This window comes from Grammomys surdaster, unplaced genomic scaffold, assembly GCF_004785775.1.
Source record: "Grammomys surdaster isolate TR1022 unplaced genomic scaffold, NIH_TR_1.0 126158, whole genome shotgun sequence".
Classification (NCBI taxonomy): Eukaryota; Metazoa; Chordata; class Mammalia; order Rodentia; family Muridae; genus Grammomys; species Grammomys surdaster.
Window position 1 is genome coordinate 10,353,557 of NW_021620966.1, and position 19,684 is coordinate 10,373,240.

A 19,684-nucleotide genomic window follows, 5' to 3' on the forward strand; every position below is an offset into this window, starting at 1 on the left:
GAGAGAGAGAGAGAGAGAGAGAGAGAGAGAGAGAGAGAGAGAGAGAGAGAGAGAAGTGTACACTGGGTCTGATATGGGCTTTTGAAATCTAAAAACCTAACCCTAGTGACATACTTCCTCCAAGAAGGACACACCCACTCTTAACAAAGTCACACCTCTTAATACTTCCAAACAGCTCTTCAGCTGGGAACTAAACATGTAAATATAAAAGCCTTTGGAGGGCGAATCCCTTTAAATCACCATACTGACCAAGGGAACTGTTCCCAAAGAGTTGAGTCAATTCATACATTCACCCTGAAAGGCAAATAAAATGTTAATCAATAAGTAGAAGTCAAGTGGTTCTATATCAACAAAGTGAAGTATATTTCAGCAGTAAAGGGAAAACAATTTATGAATTTATCAATGCAGACAACTTTTAAAATAAGTATAAATATGGGAAACTGAAAGTCTACATTTTATATTTTTTTCATATATGTTAGAAGATGAAAACAATGGGTAGTGAAATTGGCAGAAGAGTCTTTGCTGGAGTGGGTGGACAGAGAGGATTACTGTATTAGCTGCTTTGTGATTGCTTCTATTATCCTGCTATTGTTGTTGTTACTGTGATGAAACACCATGACCAAGGCAACTTATACAAGACAGGGTTTATTTAAGCCTGGCAACAGGTGGCAGACGAGAACACAGGGCAAGAAGTTGAGAGTTCATATCTTCAAACTGAGGCACAAGTAAGAAGCAGGAAGAGGAAACTGGAAGTGCTTTTTATCTCAAAGCCTATCCTTGTAGGATACCTCCCCAGCAAGCCCATAGGATCTAATCATTTCCAATACCTACAACCAGCAGGGGTCCACAGAGTCAAATAACTGAGCCTGTGGCAGGCACCTTCATTTCAACCCCTAGACTGATTACACACAGTGTAAACAGTATGGGGAAATTTGGGGGATAATAGATGTGTTCATTGTTTGATCATTGGAACTTTTATAGATGAACATATTTCCACTCTGCTAAAATTGAATATTATAAACATACTCAATAAAAAGATTTGTCCGAAATGTGAGAAAAGTTTTTAACAAGGAAAAAAATGTCATTTTTATATTTAAATTACCTGGACATTTTGAAAAATTTAAGTAGACTAACATATCAATTTACACTGAAGTACTGTTTGACAGTTTTGTGTGTCCTTGGCAAAATAGAAATAAGAATAATATTATTGACAACATACTAATTTTTTTTTGGGGGGGGTGTAATGACTGCCCATCTTCAGGATTGTTACTTAAAATTATCTCAGCTTGAATCTATGTTTTCCTGTTTATCTATAAAATATGTCTAGTTTAATTTAAAATTGATTCAAATAGCTAATTGAGTGAATAAAGGAGGAATTTATTTTATTAATTTGTCATTCATTAACAAGATTTTCCATTTTATGGTAATATGTAATAGCCCACTTTGTCCTTTTACAGCTAGACAATTTTAGATGATGTATTTTTGAATATTCATGAATAAAGACAGAACGCAATGCTCCTCCTCCTCACTGCTGCTCTTTAAGAAATGGTTAGAGTGCAGAGCCCTTGTCCTGATGCAGTGAACCAGACAATGGCCATGGAGGAGAGTCTTGTCTTAGATCCTTGACTGATAACCTGTCACAGGGAGGAATGCTACTCAGCAATAGAAACAACTGATCCGCATAACAACATGATGAAACATGGGCGAGCAATCTCCACAGATTAAACATGGAGTGACTACAGTTGTATTTCATTGTGAAAAGTTAAAATTCTGGGGTAGGAAACCCAACAAATTTGACAGAGGTTAGAGTAAGGACGATATACTCTGACTTCACATGACCAACAGGATGTAAATCTTTTGGCTGCTGGAAGTGTTTTATGTTGTGTGTATAGTGACATAAAATTCCTTTAAAGTCTCTATATTCTCAATATATAAGGTTTTGATTTGACAAAGAACATTCAACAAAAATGTTGAATTATTTGTATTACTCAAGCTGTGATTCCAGAAACCCATACTATTCATGTTACTAGAAGTATACTTAAAGGACAATTCTTGTCTTTATATAAGGTACATGAGGACTTCAGGGATTGATCAAAGAATAATTTCTTTTATGACTTGTCAATGTGATCAATTAAATCTCTAGTGACATTTTTGCCAACATGTCTAAACCCTGCTATTTCCATCCATGGCATTTCAACAGTGTGCTAGTTTGTTCACATTTAAGAACCACTACCCAGAGATCAATCCTTCTGAACTGCTGCTTGCAGCAGCTTCAAAAAGTTCAACTCTGGGGAAAATCATTTCCCCTAAAGCTCTAGGATCTTGCTACAAGGGCTATCAAGGGTGGAGTGAAATAAAAGCTGATAGTTTATAAACTAAAACATGAAATACAGGGTTTTCAGATGCTAAACATCCATGCAAATGTAATGTTTAAAACCTACTTAATGGATAGCATGTTGGTAGAAATGCAGATATGTCAAGAAGATTATAGTTTTTTTGTGTGTTAGCATCTTATAGTTATTGAGAAATTTAAGCTATTCTATTTTTTTTTTTTTTAGAGCTTGAAAGCAAACCCAGGACTTTCCCACATTCCATACAAGTGCTCTATAACTGGGCTACAAACTCATCACAGATGTTTCAATATTTTACTTTTACTTAAGATTTATTTAACTTTTTAATGTGTCACATGAGTACCAGCAGAAGCAGGGGAGCATCAAATCCTCTGGGGCTAGAATTAAAATACAGGTACTGGGAACTCAGTTTTGGACATTTATATGAGCAATGTAAGCTTTTAACTGATGAGTCATCTCTTTATCCCCAAGATGCTCTAATCTTAATACTGAGAAAAATACTATGATTTGGAATACTTAGTAAAAATAAAATGTTGGCTAATATAAAATAAATGCAATCTTTCTTAACAGATAGAATTTTTAAAGAAAATTGTCTAAAGACTATTACTTAGCCACTGTGGAACCCTTTGGAAAGCAGTGTGGTTTTTGATTGCAATAATCAGCTGGGGTCGCTACAGAATTCATGTCTGACATAAGGACATTACTCATCGCTACCATAGAAGACTTGGAAATAATTAAACTACTTTTGGGATGGTGTCAGGGTACATTTCTTTATCAAATAGCACTCAGATATTTAGAAACAGGTGAATTTTTAAACAATAATCCATTAATGGGAGCTGCATTGTCTAATGTGCTGAGAAAAACCTGAAGTCAAGATAGGGTTCAACATGAAGAAGAGCGTGTTTGATTTTCAATGGGCTCATTGGCTCATAAGGTGAAGTAAAGTTTCACATACTGCGTGTCTGCATCATAGGAGTTCTAATTTCTATTCTTATTGCTGCATGGAATAAAATATCTGACAAAAATAACTTAATGGATTAAGGGTTTAATTTTGGTTCATGGTTCAAGAGTATAGTTCACCATAGTTGAGAAGTTGAGGCAGCAACATCTTGAAGCAGCTGGTCATATTGTACTAGGAATTGAAGATTAATTCATGTTGCTGTTCAATTCATTTTCTGTACTTATATTGTCCAGGATCTAGGCAAATGAAATGTGCCCCCCCTTCCAGTCATGAGTCTTCCCACCTCAAGACAATTTAGTTTCCCACAGATATCTCTCAGATTATTCTAGAGTCTGTTAAATTAACACTAACCATAACATAAGGCAAAATTCTGATTCTTCCCTTTATTAATTTGCTAAAACTACTATAACAAAGTGTCAGAGGTATTCATTTTCCTAGAGACTCTTGACTCTTGGGTACAGGCAACTGACTAGGTGTTCCAATTATAGTCATCTGAGGTTTGTAAGAGGTTGTCTTGATTGATGATTTATATGGCATGGTCCACTATGGGCAGCACTATCCCTATGCAAGTTAGCCTGGGTTGTGTACAATAGCTATCTGAACATGAGCCAGTGAAAAGTCAAAGAGTGAGCCAGAAAGCATCATCCCTTCATGATTTCTGCTTCAGCTTTTCCCTTTAGTTACTATCCTGACTTCTCTCAAGATAGATTGTGGCCTCGAAATGTAGCCAAATAAACCCTCCCTTCATCAGCATCAGCATCAGCATCAGCATCAGCATCAGCATCAGCATCAGCATCAGCATCAGCATCAGCATCAGCTGCATTTCTAAGCACCTCATCTGGGCAGTAATTGCTTGGGCTTCTTGTTGATGACTTACTTCTTTTCTTACATACTTTTCCTGAATCTAGGTTTCAAGCCATATTAAGGGTTCTTTAGGAAATAGATTATGTGTTCAAAAAGTACCCATTTTACTTAACAATTCCACATCAGTTTCTCTCATTTGTAGCTAACATATTTCATTAACAGATGTATGTGGTTAGTGACAAAGAATTAATGATTCTTTCCACTTGCACTGTGAGGATGTCTGGATTTGTTACTTGATTATGTTAGGAAGTTGTTGATCTCCTTTTTGAAATATGTGCATCTATATAAATTATTAATATAATAATATAATAATATAATAATATAATAATATAATATAATATAATATAATAATATAATAATATAATATAATAATATAATATAATAATATGATAATATGATAATATAATAATATAATAATATAATAATATAATAATATAATAGCTACTTACTGTGGCTTCTCCTGTGGCTAAGATAATGGAGGAGATAAATTTTATGCCTGTTGACAGTGAGATTTATATTTAGAAGTATGAGGTAAAAGTAGAAAACCCATCTTGAGAAGTGTAAGTAGCATGAATCATTTGTCATAATTGTTAGTGGTAAGTCCAACCACTTCTCACATCTATATTTGAGCATCATTCCCATCATTTCCATCCTTACTATGACATCACCATCATTCCCATATTCACTATGACGTCACCATCATTCCCATCCTCATTCTGACATCATCACCATCATTTCCATCTTCACTCTGACATCATCACCACTATTTTTCATCCTCATTCCAACATCCACATCATTATTTTCCTGAAAATTCCTCAACAACTAAATAGCTGTTCCTGGTTCCCATGTATGCATAACACATGCATACATGTTCTTTTCCTCTGAATAGAACTTTTAAATGTGTCTCTTTAGGAAAAGTGATCTTCCAGTGTCTATTATTTTGTTCTTGGCCACCTCAGAGTCTATACCTACCACTTCCTATGTTGCCTCTCTAGACCTGCTGCTCTTCATTTTTATGACTAGGAAGACCCTGTCTAAGGGCTTTTGTCCTTGCCAGATTTTTATAGAATTCATCTAGTCACTCAGCTGAAATCCACTGGGATGGGATTGCCCTTACCATCTTTTCTAATTCACTTTTTATCCACCTAATTTCTTTCGTATTCTGCTTTTAATCCATATCTTCATTTTCTACATCTAAGTCACTCGTTTGTTTTTGTTTATTCATTTTACTCTTCTCCCCATGAGAACATGAGCCTCATGGGAGGTAGAAAATCAAACATTTTGGGGTGTTAAAATTGCAACACTGTTTTCAGTGCCCAGAAATATTTCTGGTGCCTAGTAATAAAGAAATGGAGCAGAATACTTCAAAGATGCTGGGGTGATGAAGAAAAATGTCGTACAGAACATCATACTTTCTTGCTGGTGAAGTTTGTTTATAGGAGCTAGAATCAAATCTCAAATAGGATGTCTTTGAGGTATACACTTCGCTTCACTTTGTGCTAACAGTCTAAAATGTCTATGCACTAAGTGACTGCATAAGATTAATCATGGCTAAGCCCTGTTTAGACAACAATAAAACAATGAAATGAGAATTGTACATGAATTTGAAACTCTCGCAAACATTAGGAATGCCTTTGAAGGCTTGACTCTGTAAGTTTGTTAGACCTGTATGTAGTGTTTTGTACAACTGGCTTGACAAATTTTCTTTGTAACAAATCAGAACAGCATGAACAGCTTAAACCGCTTTAAGTCATAGTTATTGTTTTCCCAGTATTTATGACTCTCAGCAAGATCCAGCTCAGCAACCTACTTATCACCGTTTATCATGAATGTCCAGGTCAGTGTGATTTGCTCCCTTCCGAGAAGGTGTGTTATCTGTTGATTGGTTCGAGTCAATTAAATTGGGAGCACTGTGCTATAAAAAGTGAAGATTTAAAGAAAGAAATGATATAGTTTCTGCCATCAAAGAGTCTGTCAGTTCTAACATTAGTGGAAGTCGGGTCTATTGTAGAATGTCACGCTTGGTCTTTTTCCTGCTGAGTCAGTCTTCGTCTTAAACTCCTCAACCGATGAAATAAATCTAATAATATCACTGTCAGGAGAAAAAGTGGAGAATGGTATGGCAGTGTTTGGAGATTGAACTTGCTAGTGAGGTTCACGTTAGGTCAGTGCATTTTGGAATGCTTGCTTGTGTGAAACAACAATTAAACCAGAATCCACTGTCCTTTATTTCAGCTTCTGCTGGAGCTGAGAGCTAATATAGGATAGTATTTATTCAAGTTGCTTAAAATGGGAATTGTGTAAAATGAAATCTTTAGGTTAATGAAAATAATCAAATCAGTGGGGTAAGTAGAATAATTCACATGTATACATTTGAATAAAGCTTGACATCTCTTCACTCTGTCACTTGAGAATGCCTCACACAGATGTAAAGTCTTTTCAAGCAGTGCCTGACAGTGTCTTGGTCACATACACTAATTTAGATGCTATTCTGTCTTTGACAGCATGGGCCAGCATGATTAATTTTTAAGACCACAGTCTAAGTTGTTCCTAGCAATACTAATAACCATAATGCTTGGTGTGCTGGATATAACAGAACCCTGCTTTTCATCTCAGCAAGCTGAGTATTCTGAACTCTAATCATCCTTCCTTAGTTCATGCTCTCCCATTCCAGTATGTGATGCTTTCTGAAAGTTTAGGAGTGCCTCTGTGCCTCACACTGGCCTTAAATAGTATTTTGTATTATCCAAGTGCACACACTCATTTACACATGAGTATATAAACACAATCTGATCCTACAAAGCTGTTGGTCCCAGAAGAAGAATGTACTTGTTCACATCCACACTTAGAAGCGACTTTATAGATTTTGCTCTCAATTGAACTCCAAGATACAATCACACTGCCTTGTCTTTATATGGTCACACATGTGTGGATGGGTATGTTTCTATTTATTCACCACTCAATCAGACATATCCATGATTTTTCTGGATCTAAGTAATAATGGTGAAAATAAATTGGCTCTTACCTTCATGGAATTTATGGTCCTAGGCACAAATACTGTTTCAATATTTGGTTGGAAATTTTAGTTTCAGGGGAGGTGTAATTTATATCACACTGAATAAGGAAAATGTCCCATATAGTCCCTGGTAGCAAAATTGTATATCTTCTTCACTAGAGCATCTCTCAGGTGCTAGAATATTGCTATAATTGATGAATGTACATTCTATTATGTTCTTTTCTGATGTTCTACATTCTGTGAATTTTATGCAGTTCATGATGATGTGTATTGTTCACTAATATATTTTTCATGGCTGGAGAGATGGCTCAAACAATAAAGTTCCTGTCACGCAAGCATAAAGACCTGATTTCAGATTTCCCAAGAATCTACATGGTTGTGTATCTCTCTGACTCCAGTGCTGAATATAAAAGATAGAGACTGGCAGATTAACGGCTCTTGCTCGCCAGCTGGTCTCGCCATTGAGAAAGTGTTAGATTCAGTGAGGACCTTGTCTCAAAAGATATTATGGAGCTTTATGGAGAAAACAAACAGTCACTATCAGTCTCTGGTCTCCACATGCATACATTAGTAAATGCACACACACATACACACACACACACAACCTCATTGCATTTAACACTTGGATCTCTTAAAGTTGATAGAAACTACAAAAAGTATTATTTCCTTTCATATTTTCTAAACAAGCATTTCTAATTTGCATGATATTTGGATTTCTGAACCAGACCACCCTGTCTGTAATGTGCTTCCAGAGCAGATGATCTCACTTGTGTGTAAACACTCAGGTTCCTCCTTACTTTACTGGAAATTGCTTTGGGAGAAAGACTGAGCTGAAGCTATTTGTGGGTGGGAAAGTAATTCTCTCCCTTTAGAATCACTGTGCGCTTGCATCATTTGACAGTCATCTTGATGCTTCTGGACCAAGCCTCAGGTGGCTGATTTTAGTTTCAAAAACCCACAGAGTTTCAAGTGATTTGTTTGTAATTTAGAAATGATTCCTGGCGTGGAATGATTCAGTCTCAATATACCATGAGGTGTTTGGTTCTACCAGATGTCCTTTGTACAGTCTGAACACCATTTCAGTGTACACAAAAATGCTTTCTTGATTCAGTAACTCATGAGGCAACAATATTTGTGGAGGCTAAAGCACTTGTTTCAGAACAAAACAGCTAAGTGACAGAGTAGGTTCCCCTAGGAACTCAGGAGCTGGAAGATTCTTTCCACGACTTGGTATTTATAATCTGCACTATGATGTGTTGAATTCCATGTGTTGAAGTAAAAAAATAATAAACAATTAGTGTAATGGATTTTGTACAAGAAAAACACTCTTGATTAGCAAATATCAGGCAAAAAGGAAGAAAAATGCTACCCTGCGAGACAGTACCAGGGAAATCAAAGCCCAGCCATTGTTATCTACCATTCTGTCCATGTCTGAGGTACACTCAAGGAGTCTATTGATAACACTTCCCATTCTGTTATGAATTCCACATTCAGAGAACGAAAGAGCCATTTCCAGGATCCAAGATTCTTTCAAGTTCTATTTTGTTTGATGTAAGACTGTGGCTAGGAGAAACAGTATTCAGTTTTAAATACATTTTCTATGTATATATACATTTTGTTTGTTTACATACACACATGAACATTATTTCTTACATTCAAATTTAAGCATAAATGTGACCAATATAGCTGTGCACTGGAGACCAGAATTAAAGAATAATTTAAGTTTCTGAAATCTGCAGGGAGCTTAGGCCAACCAAGTAAAGTTATTCCTTTAGAATTTAGCCCTGGCACGAGCAGAGGCACCATCACCCCAGGGAGAATGGCATGGAAGTTTTTGTAAGAAGATATAGTAAAACATTGGTTTCTCCTTTTGGAAAAAAAAATCACATTTGAATTATTTGAGAATAGTGCAAGAGTTCATAGCTATTCCATCTGGTCCTAAGATTTGAGAATTTCAGAAATAGACAGAAGTTGACAACTTCATTGAGCCAAAGGGTACAGCATCCCTCAGGGTTTTCCTCCAGCATGTATAGCAGATGGATGTCTAGACTGTTTGTGAACACCTCGGGGACAGGATTCCACAGAGTTTTAATTATGGTGAGCATTTCTAGAATATATCAACATGCTTATACATGGTTTTCCTGCTTCCTATGGCAGTAGTGAGGATAACACAAGCAGAATGCTGAGCATGGAGATTAATGCATCTTACTTCTACTTCTTTGCTCATAAAATTAAGAGAAAAAATTCTAGGAAGAGCTAATTGTGTGTGTGTATTGTTTTCTAATAGACTCTAAGGAAGTGGAGGAGATGAGATTTCATTTCTTTCTGTACTCTTGGCAACCATCCCAGGGTATGGGCGAACAATCAGTCTTACAAAAGTTGAAATATTCCACCTAACAGAGAACCTATTAAGGCTCAGAGGTTTCAGGAAATAAGGACAACTCCCAAGTCTCAGGAAGTTCTTCAAAACAATGTTTTACTATATCTTCTTATAAAAGCTTTCATGTCTTTCTCCCTGGGGTGATGGTGCCTCTGCTCATGCCAGGGCTAAGTTCCAAAGGAATAATTTTAGTTGGTTGGTCTAAGCTCCCTGCAGATTTTGGAGACTTAATTTATTCTTTAATTCTGCTCTTCAGTGCACAGCTGTATTGATCACATTTATGCTTAAATTTGAATGGAAGAAGAACTAGTAAGAATCATAGGGCCCATCCCCAAGGCTATATAAACATTAAATAGTAGGAGGTAAGAAGGATTCTATGATGTAGAGCCACTTGCAATTCACACAGGGCAGCTCTAGAGATGCAATTGCCATGCTTTTCAGTGGTGCAGCTAGAGGCATCTGAATCATCATTCATGCTCCTATATGCAACTCCTCACTCAACACTGCTGTAAGTGACACCAATAAAATTGTAGACCTCCTGATCTGGACTTGGTAGGAATTGTGTCTTCCATTTGTTATTGGCATTCTGTCTGGAGTAAGAAGATATTCTGTTCATGTCTTTGCGGAAAAAAATCACACAACTGAGAAAAAGTATGAAATGAACAGATAAAAATAGAAGGACTGTGAGAAAGAAGAGGAAGGAGGAAATCGAAGAGGAACAGGAAAGAGAAGATGAGGAGGAAGGAGAGGAGAAGGATGAGGGAGAGGATGAGGAAGAAGGGGAGGAGGAGGAGCAGGAGGAGGAGAAGTAGAAGGAGGAGGAGGAGGAGGAGGAGGAGGAGGAGGAGGAGGAGGAGGAGGAGGAGGAGGTTACTGAAGGGGAAAGAAGAGAGGAATACCAGACAGGACATCAGTGACACACTAAATAATCACTTCCATCTGAGTTGTTTCTTAATGATGTGATTTTCCTGGCATTTGACACAATACATGCATGGGTTTTTAGATTATAAGTAAAACATGTTTGATATTATAAGTTCTATTTGTTTTTGAAGAAGGAAGCTCTATCATTTAGTAAATGAAGAGTACAAATAGGACTCCCTGTCTTTCTGTCTGTCTCTGTCCATGACTTTCTCTGTCTATCCCTCCCCTCTCTCTGTGTGTTTGTCTCTCTCTCTGTCTCTCTCTCTCTCTCTCTCTCTGTCTCTGTAATGTGGTGTGTGTGTGTGTGTTTGCTCAGTTTCCACAGGTGCTCATTGTTCATACCAGTTAATTTTATAAGGAGAAAATCAGTTATCTCTTCCCTGCTAGGAAGTCTATTCTCCTTTGTCATGTGTGTGATGGGGTTCAGCTCTGATCACTATTTCTTCACAATAGGCAGAATGAGGTGTCAAGAAAGTCAGTGGCCAGGTGTAAGCAGCTCTATTTCCCTAGCAGGTAACTGAAGCATTCTCTAAAGATGGAGAGACTTTAGTTTTCTACTTGATACCCCATCATTGATTGCCCTGGAGGAGGGAATGGAAACTTGTTGCCTGCCTCTCTCTGTCTCTGTCTCTCTGTCTCTCTGTCTCTTTCTCTCTCTCTCTCTCTCTCTCTCTCTCTCTCTCTCTCTCTCTGTGTGTGTGTGTGTGTGTGTGTGTGTGTGTGTGTGTGTGTGTGTGTGAATAAGGCTTTTCCAGAGTGTGGAGCTGTGGAAGTGATGTTAAAGCAAGAAACATTTTGTTTTGTGTTTTATATGTGTGTGCATGGTGGGGGGCTATTCTGTTGTTGGGAAACATTTTCTACATCTGGTATGTGGTTTGGGGCAGCTTCCTCCAGAGCTGCATTTGGTTTGTATCTAAGAGTGGCTCCTTAGCCTCCTGTTGAGGCTCCTCTAGCTTCTTGGATAGATAAAAGGCAGCAACAAAAGCCTATGAATCTGTCTTTTTTTGTTTTTTTAAGATGGCTCTCCCATCAGGAGCAGATATCCTGTAAACTGCCACATCTCGTGAAATTCCTCTGGACAGGCCTGATTGCCCAATCTCTGGATTCTAGACATTTCTGTCTTGGGTCTATCACACCTTCTTTCATGCCTATTATGACTTAACCAAACTTGTCAGAATATGAGCTTGTGCTTCTACCAATGAGATGAGAAAGAGTCACCATCTATGTTGGAATAAAAGCTAACTTTCCAGACAGTGTGCTTGCTAACCTGGGTTGCACACTCACTGGGTTGTCACTGCACACTCTTTGCAAAAGTAAATTGTTGTGCTGAGTTACTTCTGCTTATTTTACATCTCTTCATGTGATGCTGTGAACATTCTTTTCCAGCAGTATCCAAAGTTTTGCTGTGAAAGGGATCTGGGAGAAAGAATGCTACTCCATCTTGATGGAATTCAAAGTTCTAAAATGCTCATTAATATATTTACATAAGGGCATAAGTATAACAGTTTTGTATATGAGAACATGTATTTGTGCATTGTAAGATATATGAATTATGATGAAATACAACACGTGCTATGTATTAGAAACCTGCATTATTCACCTGTTAGGACTTCACATAAATCTTGTAATTAAGTTTTTAAAACAACTCTACATTTACTATGCTAATTAACAGACACAGGAAATAACTTTCTCAAGACCACACAGATGGTTAAATTGCAGATATATTCCATAATACAGTCTAATTTTAAAGTCCACATTGGAAGCCTCCAAAAGACACTAAATATTTTGTTTTGTTACTAATTAAAAATACAGAAAGCTCATCAAATTGGAAAGTAGTAAGAGTTTTATATAAAGTTTCATATACATGTACATGTTATTTTTCTATAGTAACTATTTGTGTAAATAAACATGGATAGTATACTTGTTCAATTTTGGCCTTAGGAGCTTAGAAATTAACATATAAACCTGAGTTGAAGTACACAGGAATCAACTATATTAAAATTCAGGAAGAAAAATTTAGAAGGGATCCCAAATAAGTCTGTGAGGAAAGACCCTTGCTACTCACCTAATGACCAAGCTCAACATCTAGACCTCACCTATAAGTAGGAAATAACTGAGTCAACAACATTGTCTATGGGACATAAAACCATTCCAGAAGTGTGGCAAGAGAGAGCAGGTTGAGACCTGGAGACTTCATGGGCACACACCTCAGAATTAGGCAACCCCTGCTCCCTGTTAGATTCCTGACCTGGAACATGTGCCATGCTCCTTAAATAAAAGAAACATGTGCTATGGTCACATAGGCCCAAAACAGAGCTATCCATGCTAATGAGGTACCTAGAGGCCCGGAGGGCTTAGCCAATAAGCTTCCCTTCTCAGGCAAAAGGTGTTTAATCTTAGGTCTACCCTGAGAAGTGGACATGGCATGTTATGCATCCATTTTTTTTCATTATGAACAACCAATAAACTGTTTAGAACCATGGACTGTCTCTTTCATCAAGATCCATCATGGGGAGCCATGGAGAAGGCAATTGAATACAGAGCCACATCTTAATTCTCCCGTAGAAGGCCTCTCTGTGCTCCCAACCACAACCACTACCAAGCCTATCTTTGCCAAGCTAATCACCATCACCTCTGGGACAAGCTGTAGCCCCCACCCTTCCTCCAGCTCAGGGCTAGATATTGTCCCTAGCCTGAGGGCCCCAACTCCATTCCCTGCTCTTCTGTAGCTCCCAGCAGCACCTGGATGTCCAAGAGTCTGAGAACCTCATGCCCTGGGCCTCCTCACAGGCTCAGTAACCCCCGAACCAGTTCTGGTTTTCCCACATTTCAGACTGCACAGGACGTCTAGGCATTTTCCTACAGACCAGCACCCATGGTTGCATTGGATAAGCGCAGTCAAACTCCCTGAGTTCCTCTTCCCCAAGTGGTGGTACCCTATGGTGTATGGTGACCCACAATTGTCTCTGTCTTTCATATATATTAATGATATGTATACATTCATGCATTTCTTGTGTATCTGTGGATGTGCTTACACACATGCATACACAGTGCTACCACTACTTATACTAGTATTGCTACTTCTATTAGTTTTTATTTTTAATTTGGAGAGAACAATGTGAAGCAATAAGAACCCCTCAAAGCACACACAAGAGAGTTCTTATCCAAGATGAAAAGAGGTAAATGTTTTTCTGTTCTAGGTTCACAGTCATACTGTATTTCTAAGATTCCTCTTCACCCTCTGGTGATCCTTTCCCCTTAAACAGTATAAGATGCTAACCAAACTTTACTCAGAAAGTTTCTCCATATCAAACTTTTCATTCAGTTTCATGCAAATTTAATTTCTCATTCATTTGAACAATTTTTGAAGTTTATGTTTACTTGTATTTGTGTGTGTGTTTGTGTGTATGTGTGTGTGTGTGTGGTTGTGTGTGTGTGTGTGTATGTGTGAATTCAGATTCCATGGATGTCATAAGAAGGCATTGGGTCCCCTGGTACTGAAGTTATAGGTTGTTATGAGACACCCTGACATGGGTGCTGGGATTGAAATAGATGCTTTGGAAGAGCAGTTGCCAGACAGACTCTTAAGGATGTGAAAACTGGAATGTGTTTTTTACTTCGGAATTCCACCATGTTCCTAAAAATGGCCCATACATGCACTTAACAGTGCAGCTGGAAAATCAGTAATCGAGCTTGCTTCCTGTCTTTATTAACTCTGTCCCCACACCCAACTCATTCTCAGTTTTAAGTAGTTTCCCTCCACAAGTGTTTCTAAATTCATCTATTTTCTCCACATGCACTGCCAGCCTTTAACCCAAGCCATCACCATGTTTGGTTAATGTCCACCTTTCAAGTGGGCTCGACATGCTTCCTGTGAGGCAGCTGTCAATTGACCTTTAAAAGGAAATAAGTACATGTCAGTGTTGTCCTTAGAGGTCCCCAGTGATCTCACTTAAGATAAAGAAGGAACTTTAAGAGTTTGTTTAAAACTTGTCTGAACAGTCTGGTTCTTCTCTTGAAGGTGTAAGCTCTCCCCATGGTTTAAGTTCAGCCTCACTTCTACTCTGAATTCCTTACTCACTTATGCACCATTTTTCCAAACTGCCCTGTCATTTCAAGACCCTTATCCAAGGAGGCTCCTGTTCAGAACTTTGAGATCTTCCTGAACCCAAGATAAGAAATGCTACTTTTATTTCTTTAAAATTTGTATTTATTTATATTTTATACATGAGTGTATATGCCACATTATATATGAGTCTATGAACCACATGTATACAATGCTTACAGAGGCCAGAAAAGGGCATTGGGCACTCTGGATCTGGAGTTACAGATGGTTGTTAGTTGCTGTGTGGATGCTGGATTCTATTAGAGAAACACAAACTAGATTTGACACAGACGCACAAGGGAACTGAGCAGGCATATCAGACCTTTAGCACCGCTGATTTTCTGGGTCAGTGCTGGTCCCGCAAGCATAGCGGCAAGTCCAATCTTAAGCTATTGTAATCATAGTTCTCAGTTGAACTAATTGGCCTTTTGATACAGTGCCATGATTAGCAAAGTCCCAGAAACATCCATCATGTTGATTATGTAAAATATCTGAAGGCTCTAGTGGTTTTAATGAGAAACGTCCCCCATAGGCTAAGGTATTTGGATACTTGGTTGCAGTAAATTTCTAAAGTCTTCCACATTCCTCTAAAAAAAATCAATATTGTCAGGTTCTTTACAGCATCTCACTGTCTGGTACCTACTTTTGTGTTAGTGATTTTTCTGTTGCCATGACAAATTACCCTGATGAAAGGCAACTTAAGAAATAATAAGTTTATTTTAGCTGATTGTTCCAGAGGGAGTGTTCATGGTAGTGGAGGAGGCAAGAGAGCAGGCAGCAGGATGGAAAAGCAGAGGGATCACATCTTCAACTACAATGAGGAATCAGAGTGAGCAAGAAGTGGGGCAGGGGCTAAAAACTCTGAGAGCACAGTCCTATGACCTATTTTCTCCAGCAAGGCTCTACTTTCTAAAGGTTCCACAACCTCCTCCAAACAGTGATAGTGATTAGGGACCAAGTGTTGAAATATATGACCTCATGGGGAACATTTCTAATATAACTCATCACAAGGAACATTGATTTAGGAACAGATTAGCAATAATTTTATGTATGAGGATATACTGGATTCCTCTGATGACTAACGACTTCTGTGTATTACTTATTTATATGACTGTATATATACGTATGCATGCTCAGGTATGTGTAAGTATGTGTATGTGTGTGTGTTATGTGGTGTATGTGGGTGAGGTGCCTAAGCACACGGAGGCCAGAAAACAACCACAGGTGTCATTCCTCAAGCACTTCTTGTCTACCATTTGTCCTTGCTATTCTTCCGTTTGTTAAAGGCTGGGCCTTTCACTGGCTCAGAACTTAAACCGGAAGGTTAGGGGAGCTGTCACAAGAACCAGAAATCCACTTGTCTCTGCTTTCCCAACAATGGGATTATACATGCAGTCACACTCTGCTTTTTTATTTTTTACTTAGGACTTGAAGGTCAAAATTAGGTTCTTATAAGCATATGGCATGAGAACTGCAAACTGAGACACAATATCCCTCAAAATTCAAATGGCCTTTCTGTGTGTCTAGCGCTGCGAAATGAAACCAAGGCCTAATGCACACCAGACAAGTATTTAACCATTAAGATACACCTCCAGCCCTATATTTCAAAGACACTGAAAAATCTATAATTGTCTTGTGCCTTCATCAATGTTTAAAATAACTATTTTAATTCTTGAAAAATTGAGTTCATTAATATAACTTCTTATCAACGTGGAATAATCACTTTATAGTTGCTTGGAGGTTCTAGACTGGGAGACAATGGGTGGTAAATGGGGAGCAAGCAAGTAGACCTGGATCCTGTGAGAAACAGGGACCCAAGGAGAAGGGAGAATGTGCATAGGACATCGGGAACTCTGGAGAACTGGGTCTCACAGAAGAAGACAAACAGCCTTCACCCAACAAAGCCATTCGTCATTGGAAAAGGAAGTTCTGTTGGTTACATGATTCTCTTCTAGGCTCATCTTCATAGCTCTAAACATAAAATGGGAATTTTTCATTTACTAAACACTGTAATAGCATGTGCCCAGAGTGTGACTTAGTGGTATTTGCTTAATATGCCTAAAGCTCTAGACTTAATTTGTAGCACCACAATTTAAATGATTTTATAATAATAATTATTATCATAAATATTATTTGAAGATTCATAAGGAAAAATGACCACTCTTAAGTAGACACATTGAACAACTTTGTCCTAACTGGGACAACTTTGTCCTAACTGCTCCCACTATGTGGACAAAGTAGGTGTTCAGGCAAGCTGCAAGGTAGAAACTCACAACTGACACAGCTTGGTGGTGGTCAGTGACCTCTGACTGGCTGGAAATAGTGGTCATAGTTCAGAAGCTGCTGTCTTCAGAAGCTTGTGTAGAACACACAAGCCTACAGGGCAGGGCAGCATTGGGGATACCCAGTGCCACCTCTGACTGACAACTTGGGAAAAGCTCACTGAGGAATGTCAGAATCATTTGTGGCCAGGTGTATAGAATTAATGAGGTGTGTATAGGAGGGGCTGATAGAACCGTGTGAAAAGGGATGTTTCAAAGGTGGGTTTTCTCATCTTGAACAATTCCCATTATGATAGAATATGATGTTTCAAATTATGCTTAAGTTGTGTTTCCCCCCTGTGGATATGTGCAGCCATCCAGCTGTAACCTATTACACATTTCATGCACTTAGTGATACCCATCAGTTTTCCTACTACAAGTAGATACAGAATTCTTTCCCATGATATATTATTGAACATATATCATTCAAGCCATTCTCATGCTTCTGTCTAGTTTCAATAGTCTGTGTTTGTTTATTGTCCTTTAGCCTCTGTGTGTCTTTGATTTTATTGAGAAAATTGTTCTTGAGCCTTAAAACGACCACATCTCTGCTATAATGACCATATTCTCTGTAGAAATTGTTAGTCACTGACCATCATCTCTTTTGGTTCTCACCAACTGGTAAACAGGATCAAGGGACTAAAGCCTGAACACATTTTAGCACTAACTTTATCCTGCTCAGCTCTGAGATGGGACTATAAACAACTTTTTGTGAATAAAGGCTTCCTCTATGCCAGAGAGCAATACTCTACAATCCTAGACAACAATGGCAATCAAAAGATGTTCGACATGGTGATGGGATTGCAAGTTGGGTCCTTAGTACTTAAGGGCAAGTGGATTTGAGGGATGTGTGGGAAAATGCAGTATAATTTGGCAACAGAGCATTTCAATACCCTGACCTTGTTTCTCTTAGGCACAGTATATAGACACTAAACTCTCCAAGAGCTTGGCAGACAAGCACATTTTATCCTATGGTTCAATGTTTGTTCAGTCTGTCTTCTCTGCAAGTTCTAAGGAAAAAGGAAATCAGAGAATGAGCATTCTTCCCTCAGAACCACAAGACTCTGCATTTGCATGTCTTCACTGCTGAACCTAGAGAAGGCTACAGCTGAGGCCTGGGCTCTTCTGAGGAAGGGGAAAGAACATCAGGAGTCCCCCCTACCTGTTATTTCTACCTCTTCTGGAATCTGGAAAGTTCTGATGCAGCTTAAGACAAACCATCGTGGCATAATCCAACATTCACAAAGCCAAAGTTCATTCCTTATTCAGTTCCCAACTTCAAATTCTGCCCATCTACACTGCCAAACACTTATCTGAGAGTCCAGCAAAATCACGCATGGAGAGAGAGTACTCTAGTAATACTGTAAAACTCCCCAATATGCCTTACCACAATGAACTTGGATCCTCTTATCTTTACACTCCCAGCCAGAGACCAGAAGCAAATCCTGATTCCCACTTATTAAATTATAATACAATCAAAATAAAAACTCTTTCTTTCCTGTTTTCATTTTTGGCAACAATTTTATTCATGTGGAATCTGCATTCTTTTAGGAGCACCACTGTCTAACAAACTGAATATGTCAACTTCTGGTTTTAATTACTCCAGCTTGAATTTAGTCAGTTTGCAGCCTCTTCCCTGGTGAAATGTCATCAAAGAATCCAAAAGGCCAATGCAATTTCCAAGATGTGCTCAGCTGCATCCCTCGCTGGCTCTATATAGAACAGGCAAAATAATTTCAGTTCCCCACAGCAAGGATCCCTCTGACTTTACCAGTGCTGAACCAGAGCAGAATGAGAAAACGTGTGGTTGCCCGATAATCTGGGTCAGGTCACACTGAGTCTTTAGCCTGGAATATCAATTCATTGTGAGTAAGTCTCCATTAAGAGGTCACTTGTGACATTGTTTTGAAACATTTTTCCATTTTGCAAAAACTAGAAATTTGTTTTGATGTTTTTTCCAGCCTCCAAGGCTTCTTTGAAACCATTTCCACTCACTTTGCACTGTTTCATCTCCACATCTCTTTTGAGCCTGATGATTCTGGCGTGGGGATGGGCAGAAATGAGCATGCTGCTTGGGGATATGTTCCTGCCTCCCGTCAGAGCCAGGTGCTCTCATTTTCAAAGAGATCACACTCCAGAGTGATTCCTCTGCATTCCGTACCCTGTTGATCTCCTGCTCTTTTCCTGGATTTCTGTAAGTTCAAAACACCTTAAAGGCATCTCAGGCAGTGTGCCACTTGCCAGCTATTCTTACCTCTTCCTCCAGAATCACCAAGGTCTATGAAGCTTGGGTCTTAAAAAGAATCTTTTTTTTTCTCCACTTGTGCCACAGTTGGATGTTACCTGAGCTTAACTAGGTGCTCTTGATTTTTCCATGGTTTCTACCTTTTCTGGATCAAAGGGGGCTATTTTCTTCTCATGGGTATTTTGCCCAGCGCTTCCTTCCTTAGAGATAGAAGAAATGAAATCTGGATTCTTTCCAGGACATTTTAAACACTGCTCTTTGTGCTCTTTCCCTGAATTTCTCAATTTGTTCTTGGTGCACCCCTCACTGTTACTCTTCTTTCCTGTTACCAACGTCCAACTCAATCTACACGTTTTTAATTTTTTTTAAAGTTATCTTTTCTACTTTCTTCTAAGTACTTATTGGACACTGGATCTTTAGCTAGGAAATTTTGAATGATTAGTTCTTATTTATAAATGAGGATACAAGGGATAATGAGGGTAAAGCACTAACAGACATTAAGAGAAATATAAAAAGAAGA